The sequence below is a fragment of the Protopterus annectens genome, chromosome 9.part0, assembly GCF_019279795.1.
Source record: "Protopterus annectens isolate FY-2018-M chromosome 9.part0, PAN1.0, whole genome shotgun sequence".
In the NCBI taxonomy this organism is placed as follows: domain Eukaryota; kingdom Metazoa; phylum Chordata; order Ceratodontiformes; family Protopteridae; genus Protopterus; species Protopterus annectens.
Window position 1 is genome coordinate 524,858,493 of NC_056743.1, and position 20,424 is coordinate 524,878,916.

Genomic DNA, 20,424 nt, shown 5'->3' on the forward strand with positions numbered 1-20,424 from the left:
AATTTACATTAGACTTTTGAACTTGGCACATGTTCAAACCATACTTGCAACCTTCAAGGCAAAAAAAACCACCACCTGGAGAGGCCGTAAAATTACCATTCTGCAAGACCTTCCATTAGAAATCAAATGGAAACGTCAGGACCTCTCTAAATACTGTGCTTACTTAGTAGAAAACAAAATTAATTTTCAGATGAAATACCCTGCAACTTTAATCTTTCATCACAATGACACTCAATTTTTAATAGAAACCCCTGAAGAGGCAAAATCCATTTTCTTTCGTATTTTCAGATACAATCCTGCATGACTCAACTCACCGTGCAAGTCGCTAAACAGATGAAGAGCACTTCTTGAGGTTTTTTTATGTGAATACCTCCAATTCAATATTCTAATGGAATAAGTTAATTAAATGTAAAATCCTGCAAGTATTAGCGTCTCGGCATTCTATTTCCCAGGAGGCTTCCCAATTTATGAGGAAACACTGAACTCTAACCTCCACTTCTCAGTGATGTCATTTCTGAGTCACTTCATATCCCAATGCCTCACTGGGAGCAGCCAATTTATGAAAATACTTCAGAAACACTAGCGCTCTGAAGTCCAAAACATTTTTTTTTACTACATAGTGTAACCTCATGCTGACAGAGAAACAAAACAAATCAAACTTGGACTCACACACACAAACCAAATGACAAAGGATTCCTCACAACTGATTGCTGACTCAGCCTCAACACAACATCTAGTAGGAGCATTTCAAGTTCAATTTAGAAATGCACAGGCAGATTAAACTATAATATTTTGCACTAAAATCCTTGGCTTGTTGGATAACTTTAAGAGATTGGCTGTGCTTGCTCTGTACTTAATATACCATACCAGTCAGTACCCCCTAACTTTTGCTACACTAAATGGTCTCACTGGACACTCAAAAGCCTCTTGTAAGGGTTTTTTGTTGCTGCATCATTACATGTTAGAGATTTAGGGAAAGATATATGTTGCTGCCTATAAAAGATTACTTGGAGTTAATACCCTTTCCTGCTACGATACATTTGCAGAGTTGGAGTAACCCTATGGACTTATGTTATACTGTAAATTAACTAGCCAGATTATTTTTGAGCAAACTTCTGGTTCTGGATATCTATGACTGGCTTAATGGCCAAGTGTCTTTCATAAGTTGGTATATAGCCAGAAGTTATAAATTTAAAGAAAATGTTGCAGTGCTCTTTTGTTAGAGGGTACTTGTTTTAGTTTTTAGGTCTCTCTGTTTCCTATAATTGTTTTTAACATCTCTACAGTAGCTATTGAACTGATGGCTTCATATTACCTACTGTAACACTAGTCATTTCTTTTGTCAATGATATCTAGTATGATAATTTTATTAATGTATATAACCCTCAATGAAGTTACTTAGTCTAACTAATCTAAGAAATGTACAACCCATAACTTCTTTAGTGGTATCTAGGTTTATTATTGTTCTTAAGGAAAACAAATGTTTTTAATGGCACTGCCACAAGTAATCTGGCAATTTTATTCACAATTTGTAAAAACTGTTACTAATGTTGCTACTAAGATCTTACACATCTTGTTCTTCATGATGTCACTCTGGTAAATGGTTAAGCTATATTCCCTCGCATTTGCAACCACAACCTAGTGTGAAAAATCTTACCTGCATAGTTATCTAGATGTGGAAATGTTTCTCTTTCGGTTTCTCAGGAGGTTTTCTCTTTTATATTTAGTTTTTAAAATTATAGTTTTGCTACTTATATAAAAGAAACCTCCAAGTGCTGGAATTAAACTTTGATAACTTCATAGATATATTTATATATATATGTGTGCGTGTGTGTGTGTGTGTGTGTGTGTGTGTAGATATACAGATAGACATGAGTTGATTACTAATACTTGGGTAGAAATGCCTTCTGTAGTGTTCTGAGGTTGTTCTGTCATACCTCTAATATTAGAGTTTTTGACTTAATTATGACAATTTTATTATCATCATCAAGTTATGCCTGTCTTAACTGCTAGTATTACTAATAATCCTTCTGTTTGTCTTCCTTCAGCAATTATTCATGTTGTTATTCATAAAGTATGAGGTTAGATACAACTTTCGATTAACTATTAATAATCAATGGGAGGAGCTAAGCATTCTGTATAGCTGATGTTTATTCACATTTGGAACTACCTAGTTTGTGAATAAACATCAGCTATACAGAGTGCTTAGCTCCTCCCATTGATTAATAGTTAATCAAAGGTTATATCTAACCTCATACCTTATGAATAACAACATGAATATCTTCCTGAAGGAAGAAAAACAGAAGGATTATTAGTAATACCAGCAGTTAAGACAGGCATAACTTGATAAAAATAATTACAGATCACCTTTGATTTAACAGACCCTTATTTAAAATTTCAGCATGATAATTCAATGCCTAGATTCACCTTCCTTTCAACCAGACAGAAATCCTGGTCAAGAATTGACGCCTTTCTAATTTCCCAAACTTTCACCTTCTATAGACTGAACTATAAGGTCTCTCCAAGATCTATATCTGACTATTCCAAACCCAATATCTCTATAAACATCTTGACTTCTAACCTAAGATATTCTTATTTCAAATGGACCTGAAATTCTAACATTATTCAAATAGAAGTAATACAGGAAATAAATGTTATCCTTACCCAACTTGACAATGAGCTTATGTCTACTCAAATCCCCTATGATGTGCAATGGGCTGCTGCTAAATCGGTCATAAGAGGTCTCATTATTCAAAAATCCTTGTGGTATAAGAAAAAACAATCTTAAATCCAAACTGGAGACTCAAATTAAAGGTATTCAAATATAACTTTAACATAACTACTCAAAAGCTCTTGAAAAAACACTGGCTGATTTACAAAAACAATTGCACAACCTCTACCTAAAAAACCTCTCACTTATAGAAATGAGATTGCTTTACCATCACTCAGAATGGGCACAAACCCCCTCTAAAATTCTTGCCAAGTTAATCAATATCAAAAACAGGCCTCCCAGGATTAAAAAAAATCAAATATAAAGGATTACTAAAACATAGAGATCAAGACATTATAGACACTTTTGAGGGGGATATTCACCAAAATCTATATAATCTCCCAAGTTCTCACTCTAGAGACAAATGTGATGATTTTATGCATATGCTAAAATTCCCACAACTCAGTGACTCTCAAAAGAGCTCTTAAAAATCGCCCCTCTGTTTAGAATAAGTAAAAGTTGCGATTAATAAACTCAGAGTGGGTAAAGCCCCTGGCCCAGATGGATACACTACGGAATTTTACAAAAAATTCTGAGCCCATCTCAAAAATGTTATTAAAAATATTTAATTATATCATTCTATATGGCATAAATGATAGATATTTAAATAACTCAAAAAATATCCTAATTCTCAAACCAAACTCGGATCCCTTAGATCCAGCTAGCTATAGACCAATTGCCCTCATCAATACGGACTTTAAGATTCTAGCCCACGTTAGTGCAAACAGACTGAAAGGCATACTCCCCTCCATAATCTCACATGAACAAATGGGTTTTGTGCAGAATAGACACATATGTGATAACACTCTTCTTTTAGATACCATCATAAGACTTCTAGGTAATGATAAACATCCTAGACATGCCCTTACTGCTGATGCAAGTAAAGCATTTGACAGAGTAGACCTAAATTTCTTATTCAATGTTTTACCTTCTTTTGGAATCTCTCAAGAATTCATTAACATAATTAAAGTACTCTACCAAAAAGCCTCCACTACCATACACAAATTCAAATCCAACCCTACTGCCATATCTAATGGAACAAGACAAGGATGCCCCCTTTCTCACTACCTTTTTAACCTTTATCTGGAACCATTGCTTTTATTTATATCCCAAAAAACCTTCCATCATATACCTAAAATCTTAAATGTAAAACTTTTATACTCTGCCTTTGCTGACTATCTAAATCTATACTTTGAACTTCCCAATACTGATCTCCAAAAAGTACTAAACTCACTAGAGACGTATTCTAATGCATCTAATTACAAATTAAATCCAAATAAATCATATATATATTTCCTTTAAATCACCTAGGCCATCAAGAATTCTACTTCCCTGATATTGAAATTAAACCCAAATACCAGCTAAAATAGCTAGGCATAAACTATACTCCTAACTTTAATGAGAACATTAAGATCAATTTACTATACACATAGTCAAATATTGAAAATGACATCAACAGATGGAGAAATATTAATCTGTCATTGTCAAAAGCCAGTGTGGTCAAAATGAATGTCCTGCCTAGAATCCTCTTTCAGCTAAATGCTACTTTCTCAATCATTCCACAAAAATTCTTCACAAATGTAGAAAAGGCCTTATCGATATTCTTGTGGCACCCTAAATCTGTTAGAATAAAATATGACAAACTTTCTCTATCAAAAGATAAAGGAGGGTTAGGGTTACCAGATTTTAGACTTTATTACAACATAATCACTTCCAGCAGACTGATTCAAATAGTCAATTATGATCCTAAACGGAATTGCTGGACACCTCAATGGATCAAAATCTAGTATAATCAAATTAAATCCCTTGATATAAATCCAAAATGTCTCCCCTTTCTAAATCTAAATAAAAAAATGCTTCACAAACATACACCCTCTTATTAAACATATGATCCTTACTTTTCAAAGTCTATTTAAATCAACACATCTCTCCAATATTCTTAATGTCATTCAACCATTTCACCTAAATCCCAACTTATTAATCAACAACCAACTAATCAACTTAAACTTCCCTCACATAAAAGACATCACAGTTTGAGAACTTTACACATGGCAAGACTCCAATATAACATACCTAAGACAGAAGCTTGAGCTACCAAAAAAATATATTATTCTTAGACCATTCATTTATTAAAAACTAAATTTTCTGTTAAAATTGATCACCAAGATATTAATTATGCTACCTTAATTCCCAAAATGCTAGCAACTAAGAAAACTATCTCCAAGACATATAAACAAGTCACAAGCATAAAATCCCAGATTGCCCTCCTCTTCTCAAACTATTGGCAAGAAAAGAATCAAGTGATTTCTTATGAAAACAAAAGATTGGCTATTGAAAATACGCGTTTATATCACATTGTCGAAAGATGAAAATAGTGAACGCTATTTCATCAGCCCCAAAACATCTAAACATAAAAATATTGAATATTCAGAACAGCAAATTTTTTCCCATGGAAAAAATTTGCTGCTCCGAAACACACACACACACACACACACACACACACACACACACACACACACAACACAAGCACATCAAACAGCAACCACACACATACACTTAAATTCCTACATCTAACTCTAAACTAAACATACGCTACTATCTACCCACTTACCTTAACCCTAACCCTAAGGTCCATCACTATCGCACACTCATCTAACCTGTACCCTAACCCTAACTCCCTTAACTCGCCCCTAACATACAAACAATCGCACACTTACCTGAACCCAACCTGTAACTTTCCACCACAGCGCTAATAGCGAAGCCAAAGAAAGGGCCAACCGAATTCTTTCTCGAGGAAAGAATTCGCTGTTCTGCAGCTAAGCTATTCTTAGCGTTTGCTGAATAGTGTTCAATATCAGAACATTCAAAGTTTTAATACTTCGATGTTCTGATATAGACCCGAAAATATGATCAAGCTAATTGCCTTCAAGCATTTGCTTTACACCCACATCACAATTAACAGTAATGCTTACTACACACCATCAATTCTAAGTAAATTAAATCCCAAGTATTCATCATACTGCTCCTATTGCCCAAATAAAAAAGCTGACATACTGCATGCTTTTTGGAGCTGTAAAAGAGTTTACAACCTATGGTGGTCCTTAAGAATAAGACTAGAAAAGATAGGAAATTAACCCCCCCCCCTTTTTGTGGGAAACTGCTATCTTACATATCACAACTAATCTTCCCAAAATTCTAAAACACATTCTCATTCATCGCTGTGTGTGCCCTTATTAAATTCTACATCACTAAGAACTGGAATGATGTATCCATAATCTCATGGAAAGATTTTCAAAATCTTGTTATATAAATTTACATTCTCCCATAAACTGGCAAACACTTCTACAAAACAAAAGGAATGCTATCAAAAATATTTGGGATAGCTGCTGGACTTAATTCTGAAGAATTAAAAGCTGACATCAGTCCAGCCCAATATTATAAGCTCCTGTAGTAAGTTATTACAACAACAATACAGTCTAAATGTTCCAGTAATTTATCATGCACTCATTTAAAATCTAGTTAGAATTAACAGGGAGTCTGCATACTTCACCTGCACATGTTAATTTGATAAGCTCCCACTTTCATTTTCTTTTTCTTGTTATAAAAAAAAATAACCTAATAGATGTGATTTCTACTGTATATAGTGTACACAGTTAATTTTTTTCTTTTTGTAGTAATTAATTATTTCAACTCCTTGTAATTATTGTTATATCCATTGGTGCCAATTGTTTTTTTTTTGTCTTTCTTGATTGCATATCTAAAAACTCAATACAAATTTTTTTGAAAAAAAAAAGTCCATGAATGACCCCAAATCAATATGGATAAGCACAGAGGGCACTAATGGCCATTTCCAGACATTCCCAGAAATGCAATACTTCTTGTGGTTGTACTTTTTGGGCTATGAGGTGCTCTGTACAGCCAGTAAGTTATATCATCTAGCATGTAGATTACTTAACTGCTTTGTGTACCAGTAAACAAACTGGTCCTAAAACCTGTTTCCATCATGACACCAATATACAGGGATTATGAAACAATATTAAAATACATAAATTATGAAGCAGCAATACATATATAAATTAGCAAGCATTTAACAAAATTGTTTTGCAGTATAATGAAAAAGTACACATTTTTAATTGTATATAATTTAAAATGGTTCGTAGGTAAGTACTAGGCTATCTGCCCAAGGGCATTTACAAGCCTAGCCAAAGTGTGTTGGCTTTCACCACCCCATTAGATTAGTTTCCTGTGCCTCTGTACAGCAGAGCCACTGCAGTGATACCCGGGGTAAATTTTCTGTTTCCCATCCACCCATCAAGGTTTCTCTTGAAGAGTGCTAGTGAGGGGCTCTGCCTGATGTATATTGGTATCTTGTTCCAACGCATGGGGAGTCTCTGGGTCAGGAATCTATCCCTCCAGCACGTCCTATTTATCATTGTGGTAAGGTTTATATCCCTAGAGTGCGTGGCTCTCAGGGATTTGTTTTTTTTTTTAGGTGGAGCATATCCATCAATTCTGGGTTGGACATGGCCTTGTATGTCAAGCAGAGATCACCTCTGAGTAAGCGGTATGCAACAGAGTACAGCTGGACTTTCTTTAGTTGGGCTGCATAGGTCATCTGTTTGAGGCCAGTAATTCTCTTGGCGAGGTACTTTTGTGGTCTTTCCAGCTATTGCAGGTGTCTTGTAAGGTACATCCCAAATGGGGCACTGTATTCTATAATGGGTCTAATAAAAGAGGCACAATAACCTCCTTTGTCCTGGATGGGAACCCTTTTGAGATTAGGTGAGCCACATAGAAGGATTTTCTAACCACTTTGGCAATATGATTATCAAAGGAGAGATTGCTATCTACTTGGGTCCCCAGATCCCTTATTACTTTTTCTGTATTTAGGGGACTACCACCTATGTGGTAGTTTGCGGGTACTTTGTTTTTTCCAAAGGAGATGACTATGCACTTTTTGGCATTCAGCTTGAGGCCATGATTTTGACACCAGCGATCTGTCTCAGTGAGACCCTTCTGGAGGGTGTGTATCAGCTGGAGAATCAATTATGGCCCCTAGTTTGCAGTCGTCTGCAAACTTGGTCAGCCAAAGTCCTCCTCTGCTTGCCTTTACCTCTGAGAAGTATATACCGAACAGGGGGAGTCCTAGGACTGAGCCCTGGGGGATGCCATTTGTAATCGGTTTAGAGTCGGACCTTGAGTCTTCAACTGTCACCATGTGGGTTCTGTCCGTAAGCCAATTTTCAACCCATCTTGTGATGTAGGGGTTAATATTCAGGTTGGTGAGTTTGTCTATAATACCAGAATGGGGAATGGTGTTGAAAGCCTTTGTGAGGTTTAGGTAGGCTGTGTGGACCTGCTTACCCTCATCGAATGCCTTGGTAACTGTCTCAAAGAAGTCCACCAGGTTTAGGAGGCATGATCTGCCCTTAAACCCAAACTGGGTGGGGTCCTAAGTTTCGAGGTTCCCAATGTCTGTTAATGAGTTTCATGATGATGTGCTCCATAGCCTTGCAGACCAGGCTCGTCAGGCTTATAGGGCGATAGTTCCCAGGGTCTGTTGTGGCGCCACCTTTGTGGAGTGGGATAACTGTTGCTGTGTGCCACTCTGTGGGTATGTAGCCTGTAAAGAGGCTGAGTTTGAACAGTGTGTTTAGGTGAGGGGTTAGTTCATTTTGGAGCTCTTGTAAGACACAGCCTGGGACACCATGTGGTCCCCATTGAGGCTGTGTTTTTGGCTTTGGATAGGGCTGTTTTAACCTGTGTGTCAGTGATTGCTGGGGCCTTACATTCTTCTATGGTTATGGACCCTTTAGGGGGTGAGAGGGGTGTGAAGTTTGCACTGAACCTGTCTGCCAAAATGTTGGCAATATCAGTTGGTTCAGTGTATTTTGTGCCATTCTGCACCAACTCAAAGCAGATCTGAAAATTTCCACTTAGGTTCTTGACATAGCTAAAGAACGCTTTGTGGTTATCTTTGGAGTCCTTGACAATTTTTCTTACAAAGCTGGCCTTGGATGATTTAATGAGGGATCGTACTTTCTTGCTGATACTGATCAGGGATGTCTTTCCTTATGGCAGGGGTTCAACATACTGGTTTCCTTTTCTTGGAAGAGTGAGTCTTGGTTTTACTTGGGATAGCATGATCCATGCATTCCTGCAGATGATCACAAAGTGCCTTTGTATAGGTTTCAGCAGCTTGGACAGCATTGTCCACTGGTGTGGGAGCTGTGAACCTTTCCACATCGGTCTTAAGCAATGTGAAGTTTGCTTTTTAAAAGTTTTTCATGGTGGTTTCCTTGATTGGGGTTGGGGGCGGATTGTGAATATCCAGAGTGATTAGTCTATGGTCTGATCTAACCAGCAAGGGGTTTATGTCAGGTGTGGAACCGGTCATCCATGTTGGTGATAACCAGGTGTAATATGTTGTTCCCTCTGGTGGGGGTGTTGACCAGTTGATCCAGGGCATTCCAGTTTATAAATTCTAGGAAGCGTTGGGCAAGGGAGTTAGTACTTGAGTAGTTCTCCCAGTTAATGTTTGGGTAGTTGAAATCACATATTAGGGTGTTTGGTAGGACCTTCACATTTCCCAGTGTCTCCAGAAATGCAGAATGGGGGTCCTGGTTCATGGTAGGTGATCTGTAGCAAGCTACAATTTGGATTGTAGTTTTGTCCATTGTTAGTTGCACTTGGATGATCTCTGATGCATCGTGTTGTGTCACTAACCTGGAGGTGTGAGTATCCTTGATGAATATGGATACACCCCCGCCTTTTGTGTTTTTGTCCATGTTCTGTGGCCGAAAAGTATGGTATGAGTTATAGCCTGGTATTGTTGGGGTGCTCTCTGGAGCCTTAAACCAGGTTTCTGTTACTGCACAGATATCGATGTTCTCCATACTGAGGAGTGCCTCGAGTGCGTGCATTTTGAGGTTTAGACTTCTGGCATTGAGTAGCATTACCTTCAGTTTTTGGTTACTTGTGCTATTTACGGTGGTGGGTTTGTCTTTTGAGCCTTGCCTAAAAAAGGCACTATGGGGGTGGCAAGAGCCTTTGCCAGTATTCAAAAGCCTAAGGGTTTCAGGTGCAAGCTGTCTCTTGCGAAGCAACGTGGCTTGTCAAGCATGCCATCCCAGGCAGACAGATACTGGATCCCCTTTGAGCAACACCAGAAACTTAGCCAATTGTTGAAGTTGATCTTTTTTTTTTATACTGTGGCATCATTCTTGGTGAGGGTAGGATGCTAGTCAGGGTCATACTTGCCTGGGCTACATGATCAGAGAGCTCTTCCATGTCTCTTTTCATGTAGTCCAGAGAGGTATGTCTCAAGTCATTCACCCTTATTCTGGAATGACCTGAGTGCTTGTGTTATGTTAGGCAGCTAACTGTAACCTTCTCCTTGTCCAGCCTAGTTAGTGGGACATCAGTATGCCTGACTATAGAGTCGCCTATCACTAGTGTGTTGGGTATGTTATTTTGCCTTAAGAGCTGTGATTGCATGGCACACTGATTATGTGAACTATGTGTTTCATGGTTGGTGATGGGTTGTGGAGGTTGCTTGGATGTCTGCTTTGGAGGTCTTTCTTGCTTTTGCAGATTTTTATTTAGAGCCTCCGAGTATGTTTTCGTGTATTTATGTGTGTTATTTGACTGTGTTGGTTTGTTAGGTCTATTTGAGACTGGTGGTGTGTTGCAAGTATTACCCTTCTCCTCTTGACAGTCAGTTACAGTCTGGGGTTGAGAGAACTTTGCCTCCAGTCTGGCTGTATAATTGCATCTCTTGCATATATTAGTGTTTGGTGGTAGGAGGAAAGGGTTGTCTGTGTACATGAAGCAGTTGTAACATTGCCTCAAAATGCCCAGATTCACCAGTTGGACTGGAGAGTACACCGGAAACTGCCCTTTGGACATACTTGAATAGGTAGAGTGAGCTGTTTTTCTGATTGACCGGTGTGGACGAAGAGAGAGCCTTGTCCTTCTGGACAGTATAAGGGGGGCTAGTGCTAGGGGTATTTAGTGCTTGTTATGAGTTTTAAGCAAGTGCTGGGCTGTAAAATGAATGGTTTGAGTGCTAAAGTTAAAGGTTTGTCTAGTTCCAAGGGAAAAACTGAAGAGTAGACTTTGTGGAGTCGGGAATAGTTTAACCTTAGCTAACTAGCATTGCCCGGTGTGCAAAACCGTACAAATGCAGTTTTTATATCAAAACGATTAGAGAGAGAAATTAGTCAAAAATGGCCAATAAAAGTACAGTTTCTGGGCAGAAACTACTCCTCCAAGGGCAGGTAGCATGCTCAGAGCCTCCCCACTCTCACTGGTGAACAAAGAAACTTCCTTTTTGCCCAAGTAAGGTCTGGCCAAACACAGAAGCTTAAACACAGTCCAGGTATCAGCAGGTATCTGAAACTGAACTTCTCTAGCTTAGTAAGGTGGAAAAATAGCAAGATTTTTATTTTGTTTTTTTTTTCAAGAAAAGAGTAGAACAAATGCAAAAACACTTATAGTGCAGTAATGGCTGTCACACTTGAGTGGGAAGCCAGTAACAGTTAAAAATACAATTTACAACAAAAATATTTTAAAGTGCAGGCACAAATAAATGCAATTTCAGTGTAAAATGAACGTTCTGAGAAGCAATAAACACCAGAAAATGAGCGTTTAGGTGGAAATAGCAATAAGCAACAAGTAAAACAAAAAAAAAAATGGTACTTAAACACTCCAAATTCTCTCCTTTTGGCTCTCTGGCATTGTAGGTCTCTGCAGGACACCTGGGCAGGATCTGCTGAGGTGCAATACATATTTGCAAATATATATATTCGCTGTTAAATACACTGATTTAAGCCAGTAAAACACTGTCACAGAAAGCATGACTGTGGTTTGATGGACTGGATTATTTTTAAATTATAGTAAATATTTTTAGAGATGTGTACAAATTCAGGTAATGAAAACATTTATGAACATTCTTTAGTTGTACTTTCATCTGCATCGTAAGGGGTGCCATGTTGGTATTCTGATTTTTTTAGGCATCCTGTTCCAACTAGCTTGGACTGTATTATAATATGAATACAGGCCTTTGTAGTTTTAACTGGCTATGATTTCTTAAGAAATAAGGGGTTTCTCAAATGCAGCGTATTTCTCAGTGAAGATAATATAGCTCCTTAAGGAGTCTGAATGTCACAACGTTTAGGAGAAAAGTGGCCATTGCTGTAACTAGGAGTCAATTAGCCTTTTGTAATATGAGATAATGATATTCTAAACTGCCCGATGTGTAGAAGGTGAATAATTTTGTTTTCTATTAGATGGAAAATGTCATATTTTGTAAGAGCCATGATGTTATTAGAGGTAAAGTGTATCCTGCTTGGGAAGAAAATACAACAATAGCTTTCATGGCTTCATAGGTTAATAACTGACCAGTTTTATTAGCAACCTGATACTGATTTAGTACATTTTGAAGTGTTTTATTATTGGCATGAAAAGAAATGTTTTAATTCAATAATAAAATAAGATATCTTTGCTATTAAATGTACTGTACTGAAGGCTCTCCTTTTATTTGAGCAAAGACCAGTCTGTGTGTGCCTAGAAGCATTACTTTTGATTTTGGGTATATACAGTTAATCAGAGCTTTGAAATAGTATTTCAGCCATTAGACTATCTTCATGATTTTTTATAGCAATGTATTCTGCATCAGTTTTCTGACAAACATGGATGTCCTTGCATGCTTTGCACTTGTGCAGACCTAATATCTAGGATAATAATAGATCTGGATGGTTTCTCTGTATAGAAATCATGCTACTGATAGGCCAAGGCATAGCTCTGGCCTGGTTTGATTGTATGACTTGGGTATTTTTCACAAAACACTGGGTAGAAAATAGAAGTACACAAAAAACATAAAAAATGTACAACAACAATCACATAAACAGTAAAATATATATAAACAATCAGAAGTGAAAATAAGGTAAAACAAGAATAAAAACTAGCATCAGCTCTCATACAAATCTGTTGTATGCAATATGTAAATGATGTGTCTTAAGTGAACTGCAGAAGTCGGCCAAAACTGCACACTTTTGAAGACACAGAGGTACTACCATCCACAGATGTGGAGATTCATAAGCAAAAGAACGAATTTGAGAGGTTTCTAGATGCACCCGTGGAATCACCAGCAGCCCCCTGACTGGCTGAACACACAAACATAGTTGTGGGTATGTGGCAACACTAACTTTCAGGTAAGGGGGACATAAGACATACAAAGACATCTGGACTTTGAAGAATCCTATAATGAACCAGCTGCCACTGTAGTTCAAGAACAGGAACAGGAGTAATATGATGGCAATTACTGCTAACAGTAAATAACCCAACAGCAGAATTCTGCATTTAACTGCAGATGGTCCAGTTAAGTGTTGGGAGTCCCTCCCAGATAGAGGGAATTGCAGTAATTCAGCCATGATGAGACAGACACATAGCTACTACAAAGAGTAGTTTGATAGAAAAAGTGCTATAACCTAGGAATGTTTCTTAAATGGATATACCAAGACTATACTTTAGAATACTACCTGGTCCTGGTATGTGTCAGCCTATGATAAAGAATAACATGGAGATTACACATTTTCCTAATGAATTAAAGCTCGTTTCCTTCACTTAAGGTGTAACTATGGAGTATAGGAAGACTAGAAGCTCTGTGTAGTGTGAATTGCCATAGCCTGAGTTTTGTATATACATAAGTTCAACAGATTACGAGAAAGCCACAAATGTATAGCCTCAAGTTGTTAAGCTAGAAGAATACAAAGTACACACAAACCATATCGTGTGGGAAGGAGAGTAATATCTGTGTATCATCAGCATAGCTGTGGTATGCTAGTCTCAATTCCTTAACAAGATGTCCTAATGGAACAATATATACTGTGAAAAATAGTGGGCCTAGGATTGAACCCTGTGGGACTCCTCACTTCAATATACACAGTGAAGAATTGTTTGAACCTTGGAATGGTAAATCCCTCTAAGACAGTAGAGCAGAGGAGAAACCACAGTAAGACATTAAGGCATTAACTGATTAATCAACATTTCATGATCAACAGTTGCAAATGCCGCTGAGAGATCCAGAATGACCAATACAGAGTAAAAACACTGGTGTCTGGCCATCAGGAGTTTGTTTACAACCTGAATAAGAATGCTTTCTGTACTGCAGCATGTGCAAAACCCTGGGTGAAATGGGTCAACAGCTCTATTTTCTATGAGATGACTGAAGTTAACAACCTTCTTGATAACTTCCTAAGATGAGGTTTGAGATAGACCCAAATGTTCTCTCCAATGTCCATCCTAATATAGATTTCCAAAGCCAATTGAAAGATCCCACATTTCAAGGACATATCCATGACCTGAAAAATTACTTGTCTCTGGGTGTAAAGACTTGATAAAACAAGTCTAGAGGGGCAAGGAGGCAGTTTGCAGGCTGTTCGTTGCACATTTAGAAATATAAAAATGAAATTGTCATAATCCTGAATGGTAAACACCATCTTAGATGCAATAGGAAGGCAGGCTGATTATAGAGCAGAACCCTTGGGTTCCACTGGGCCAAGCCAAGAAATGATCAACAGACTCCCACACTGTAATAGACATAGCTTTCCTGTTTGTTATACAGGCAGAATGGAAGGAAAAAGACAGTGACCGTGTCCTTGAAGAACTATGTGGTTGGTAGAGGAGGAGAAACCCATTTTGCTCCTACAACTATTATATGCTTAAAAATGTTGAGTGTCCTTAGTGGAAACCTACGGCAAATGTAAACTAGACCTAGTACAGACAGCTATTCTACCCCCAATTTTACCTTTCCGAAACACTACAAACACTAGGAAACCTTGTGGAAGAGCAGATGCCAGCTAGGGGCCAGAGTTATCACCAAGCCAGGTTTCAGTAATGTGTGTGTCAGCATCCTGCAACATATCTGAGATTACCCCAGTCTCATTGCAGATGGACCTTGCATTGGAGTACAGTATTACAAGGGTCTATGGAGGATGTTTCCTGCCTAACTGCTGTAGAAAGAAAGATGGAAGCGTAGATGTCATATAAATATGGGAAGGATAGTTTAAGACAAAGAATTGAAAATGGCACCTGAAGTCCACAATGGTAATATATGCATGGTTAATGCCCCATTGACTGACCTACAATGATCTTAGAGGTGTTTACATGTAATCTGAAGAAATTTACAAAGGTAAGATACCTACATAGGCAGATGGGGTTTAAAAACAGTCACAAAGTGATGCCCTAGTAGAAGTAAAAACTCCTGTAAGTTATTTATTAACACAACAAGATATGTATGTAAAAACTGATTCTAAGTTACAAAATCTATTGAAGTAAATCAACTAAAAAGTTCAGTTACAAACTAAAAAGTTGTTAAAACATGCTTAAGTACACTAAAATACAAATGTAAAAGTCTATTAAGTAATGGAGATCATGAAGAAACTGCAGAATCACTCAACTTAACTGTCCCAGCCAAAAGTCAGGGCTTTAAGTCACAGAAAGCAGATAAATCCTAGAATAGCAAGTGTATTGAAAAATTAGGATAACTTATGACCTCTAGCAAAAATAGAACTCTACCAGTTGACAGGCTTATTGAATAAACTCCAAATGCAATGTATTCAATGCAGACATGCAAATATTTCAAGCACGGGCAATAATGCCCTTCTAGCCCGCCAATCTACAAAAACAGTCATTCCCATAAGAAGTTTCCATGTTGGTTGTCTAAACTAGTGCTTGCTTTAATATATATGACAGTCTACTCCATGCATCAGTTGCTGTCTCAAAAAAAAAAAAATTGGTAAATATTTTATTCCTATATAATCTCCTACAGAGATTGTTTGATTATTCTTTTACCCTTTGATAACCCCAAACAGTCCCAGCGTAGTTATATCCAACTGCCCTACATACCTTAACAAGGCTTTATCTTAAATATGTTGTAGTTCAGATTTTTTAATGTGTCACAGTAACTTACTTTCACTTCCATGGATATCCCTAGTATATTTCCACTACACTGTTTCCAACTTACTCATGCTGGTTTTCTTATAAGGTTTCTATAGTATTAAACCATACTGTAGACTGGATCTTATGCAGCTTGCAAGCTACAATTTCATTATTTTAAATTTCTTATTTATAAATCTTTTTATATGACTTATAGATTTATAAACTTCATTAATCATTTAGTTGCTATAACCAGACGAAACACAAAGCTGGATTATTGATATAACCAGGTCCTTAAATGAAATCACTGTTTCACAGTGTACTATATCAAATATTCAGCCTTCAATCCATGTCCAGTCTCATGTGATTATTTTTGATGCATTTATCAGCATAGTATTCTCCTGTGCCACAATGTTCAATTTAGACATTTTTTGTGCAGACACATCCTGTCAGTAACAGATGTAATCAGTTTACCCAGTTTTCAAGTCATCTGCATGCAGACTACAGTGCAACTTAGAAGACGACAACAGAGCTAAAAGATATAACCTAAACAAGTATTGGTCTGGGAGCCAACCCTGTGGGCTACCCTGTCTGTAAAATAGAATTTCACCTATCCAAATGCTGTATGATACTTACTATGGCCTATTTGTAAGTCATACTGATATACATCTTGTCAACATTACAAGATCATCTAGTGATCAGTGTTTTGTGTGCGACACAATTAAATGATAAAGCCTGCATAAATTACACCACAACATAATTTTTCATTTACAGCGGTCGTTATATTATACAACATCATATTACAGGTAGTTATAGATCTGTTTTAAAGATATCCATACTGATACATGGCTTCAAGTCCTAACCTTTCCAGTTCTGGCAATAAATTTATCCAAAAAATGTTCTCCATTATTTTTCCACAATGATAAAGTTAGCTTATGGATCTGTATGACTATTTGTCATGTTCCCCTTTCCCTTAAAATATATCTCCCCATACTTAAATGATTTACTGAACAGATATTGTAAATTCATGCTGAAGTGTTCTCAGGTCATTACTAATTCTATCCCCTCCTTGTGCTTTGTGTGGGTCTAGTTTGCATAGTTTCTCTAATATAATCCAATTAAATTTCAGTACCCGAGGTTATTTGGAGGTTAATAGCACAATCACCCCTTTAAGATTTCATAAATATATCCGTTGTGACTGAGAATAAATTTTAGAATCTATACATAGTTATCAATGTGTCTTTACAAAGACATACAAATAATGTGCAGATTTGTATGTCAGCATTTGTAAAGCCATACAAATTGCTATGTCATTACTCCTACAACATGTTACACACACATATAACTTATGAGCAGGGAAAATTGAACTTATGAGGAGCATGACTATGAATTTCAATACCTACTTTCATTTTGTCCTTTTTTAACCTTAAGCAGCCTTTTTATGCATTTAATGAAGTTTGTGAAGAATTTATGCACTGGTACATAGGTAGGTACTAGGCTATTGGCCCTAGGGCCTATATAAGCCTAGCCAAACAGTACCCTGGCTTTTGCCACCCAAGAAAATTATTTTCCTGTGCCACTGTGAAGCAGAGCCACAGAAGTGTTCCCCAGGGTGAATTTCACCATCAGCATCTGAAGGCACACATCCTTTATAACCTGCAATATCCTACTATTCATAACTATGTTAGTGTACAATAGGAAGGTTTGTACCAGTGTTAAGGCTGTATTGGCCGTTTCATAATGCTGACTCCAAAATTTCTGGATCTACCACGGTCACCAGCCCACAAATCCAGCTGTTTCTAATATGAAGTGGTAATCCATTCCATAATGTCACCAATCTTTGAGTTAAGCAAGAGTGATATAATCATATCTTCATATTATCTATATCACATTTCATAGCGGTCTCAGTGTTAAACTACAGTTGTAAATGTTCATGTTCAAAATATCTTCTAAACTAGGGTCATGAAATACCTTGTAGACAAATATGAACTTACTATGGATGTAATGATAATGAATAATAAATAAATCGGGATATTTGCAGCTTTTATTTTAAACCTTATGAAGAAAATTTCTCTTGGCTAATTTTCTTTGTACTTCAAGGTTATTCAGCTGACCTGCTTTATATATACAAATATGTTATTGTACTCCAAGAGGATTCTAATATATGTTTTATATAGTAACGTAAGAAGCATCCCATTTCTTTCTAAGACCTCAAACATGTATTCCTTTGAAGCATAGCTTTATTACTTATCAGATCAAAAGATTAGTGGTTATTCCTGGGTCTTTATAATAGATTATCTCCTTTAATGGATGTTCTAGTATGTACACAGTGGAATGAACTGCAGCCTTTCCAAAATACATTATATCACATTTGTCATAACTAAAAGGTACATGAGTTACATGCTCAATCACCAATTTGACTCGTATACGAATTTAAATGCCCAGTATCAGATTCATTTTGTAGAATTAACCTATTCTTATAATTATCTGCATACTTGTTTTTCCAGTATGTCTTAGATCTAGGAATGGAAGCAAATACAACATTAAAGAAAACCAGTCCAAGTATCAAGCCTTGTGGAACTCCAAGATGGACAGGAAGAGAATCGGAGCTTAAGCCTTGCATGGTTGCACATTGATATCAGTAAACCATGATATAATCCATTTTACCTGGAATATATTGACCTTAGCCATAATAAAGTTTTGGTAGATTACATCATGAGTAATGGAGTCAAAGACCTTGGTGAAGCCTGAGAAAATTACTACCCATGACAGATCTAGATCCAGAGCCTTAGTAATACGAACATAAAAGCTTGAGTAACTTGTCAGTGTAGATTTATCCTTTACAAAATCATGTTGATCTAAGTCAGAAATGACGATATCTGTATTATTGTTCCCCAGTATTTCAGTAATGCATCTTTTGAAGCATTTGCCAGAATGAAGTGTGGAGAATAGGTCTATAATTGTCAATATCACTTTTATTACTTTTTTATATACTGGTGTTATTGTAGATAAATGAAATGGGAACAGTGCCCATTTGTAATAACTTATTCAATATTGGGTGTAATATTGGTAATAAAACTATTTTGTATTGTTAACAATTATCCTGGAGGGGATCAAATAAGGGCCCATAGAAGCTGAATTGTTTACTTTACCAAAATCTTTATCATCCCTGTAGATAACAGGACAAGCTGGACTGTCAGGAATGACGGTGTGAGTTGGTAATTTGTCAAAACTAAATCTAACATTGAATAATCGTTTATGTTGAGCAGATGTGCGATCGTTAAAAGATCATGTATTATATTGCCTTCAGATTTTTGAGGGTTTACTGGCCAATAAATTGCTGAACTATTAAGATACTCTCAAAATATTTTACTTACTATTAATATCCTCAGAAAGTTTGTATTTAAAACTTACATTCTCCATTCTAATTTTCTTAAGTGATCTACTGATGTTATTAAAATGTTTCATTTGCTACTGTTGGATGCGTCTTGTAAACCTTATATTTATTTTGCTCTTTCTTGTACAGTTTATTAAGATCTAAAAATTCACCATGGAAGAAATTTATTTTTAAATGAGGGTCATCCGTCAGAACCAGCTCAAGAGTATTAGTTTTGGTACCTTTAGTGGCAAGTTGGGTCAGTCCTCATTAACAGGAAATTGAAACATTTTCTTTCATACCAGGGTAACTGAAAGTGGTGTTGACCTCAGATCATTAGTTCCTGCATGGAATAAGAGCCAACTGCAAAACATCTTTTTCATGAAGCAGTTATGATATCATATATTTTACATCTGAAAGTTTCAAACCAGCTAGAGCACTCTTAGTAATATGGTTCTTATTTAGACCACTTATCCCTTGGGTTGGAGGCTTAAACAGACTCATTCAGAACCAAAACTTCTTTGGGAATAAATAAGTTAGCAGCAGCTGAAAGTATACTTGAATTTCTAGTGCCTTCACCCCAGTGCCGTTTTTCTGTGATTTATATTTTTGTGAAATAAATATCACAGCAGCATCAGTATTACTAATATTTCTAGTTCTTTTCTTAATGTTTGGGCCTACTGTGGTATCATGAGAGCAATAAATTCAAGTGTTCTCAGGATATGAATCAACTGAGGCTTCTAAAGATAATACATAACTTATTACAATATCAAGAGTAAGCCAGTAACACTAGATAGGGTAGACATGGATGCCAAAAAGCTGAAAGATTTTATAAAGAATCTTAAAGATTTGGAAAGGGATTTTCTTGCAAGGGACTTGGAATGTAAGCTCATTCACAATGTACTGGATCCCACAAAAGACCTCAAAAATGACAGGAGACTCCTCTAGCCCGTAACCATTCAACATGATAAATGGATTCAGAAACCCATATATTGAAACTGAAGCAAGAAAGTGACTCATTATCTCATTTTAACTCGACCAGGAAATTTGAAAAAATTATAAAATATAATTTAGTCATAATAGACAGTAAAAAATTAAAACACACATCCTCATTTTATTTTTAAGAGAGGGAGGAGAATCACAGTATTTAATGAATCCAAACACCTAAAACAAACCTGGTAATAAAAGGCACCTATGGCTGTGCAGCTCCCAGCTGCAGCTTTTGCAGGTATATGAGTAATTCCAGCCACTTCCACTTCACTTGTATCAATTCAGTGAGAAATGTTACAGTCAAGACAAATGTGACTAATAGTAAAACGGTTGTCTATAGGGCTTAATG

General features: G+C 36.7%; 1 long non-coding RNA gene across 1 annotated transcript in view; it reads right to left on the bottom strand.

Moving 5' to 3' along the window:
- Positions 1-20,424, bottom strand: part of LOC122811321 — a 1,024,361-nt gene that overhangs the window by 243,392 nt on the left and 760,545 nt on the right. The gene's annotated exons all lie outside the window — the stretch shown is intronic.